Source organism: Corvus brachyrhynchos, unplaced genomic scaffold, assembly GCF_000691975.1.
Source record: "Corvus brachyrhynchos isolate BGI_N302 unplaced genomic scaffold, ASM69197v1 scaffold2750, whole genome shotgun sequence".
In the NCBI taxonomy this organism is placed as follows: Eukaryota; Metazoa; Chordata; class Aves; order Passeriformes; family Corvidae; genus Corvus; species Corvus brachyrhynchos.
The window spans coordinates 12937-13551 of NW_008235639.1; the positions used below are offsets into that span (position 1 = coordinate 12937).

At 55.3% G+C, this 615-nt stretch overlaps 1 protein-coding gene across 1 annotated transcript in view; it reads right to left on the minus strand.

Moving 5' to 3' along the window:
• NDUFS2 (NADH:ubiquinone oxidoreductase core subunit S2) overlaps positions 1–615 on the minus strand; it is a 10528-nt gene that overhangs the window by 967 nt on the left and 8946 nt on the right. The window lies entirely within an intron of this gene.

Below are 615 nucleotides of genomic sequence, written 5' to 3' on the forward strand. Positions count from 1 at the left end.
CACACCCCCCACCGGCACCCCCCCAGGGACCACCAATTAACCCACAGGGACCCCCAATTAGCCCACAGAGACTCCCAATTAGCCCGCAGAGACCCCTAATTAACCCCCAATTAACACAAAGGGGTCCCTAAATTGACCCAGAAGGATCCCCATGGGAACCTCCTCCAGAGACCCCCAATTAACCCACAGGGGCCCTGGGGAGGACCCCTAATTAACCCCCAATTAACACAAAGGGGTCCCTAAATTGACCCAGAAGGATCCCCATGGGAACCTCCTCCAGAGACCCCCAATTAACCCACAGGGGCCCTGGGGAGGACCCCTAATTAACCCCCAATTAACACAAAGGGGTCCCTAAATTGACCCAGAAGGATCCCCATGGGAACCTCCTCCAGAGACCCCCAATTAACCCACAGGGACCCCCAATTAGCCCAATTAACCCCCAATTAACACAAAGGGACCCCTAAATTGACCCAGAAGGATCCCCATGGGAACCTCCTCCAGAGACCCCCAATTAACCCACAGGGACCCCCAATTAGCCCAATTAACCCCCAATTAACACAAAGGGACCCCTAAATTGACCCAGAAGGATCCCCATGCGAACACCCTCCCCGCCAC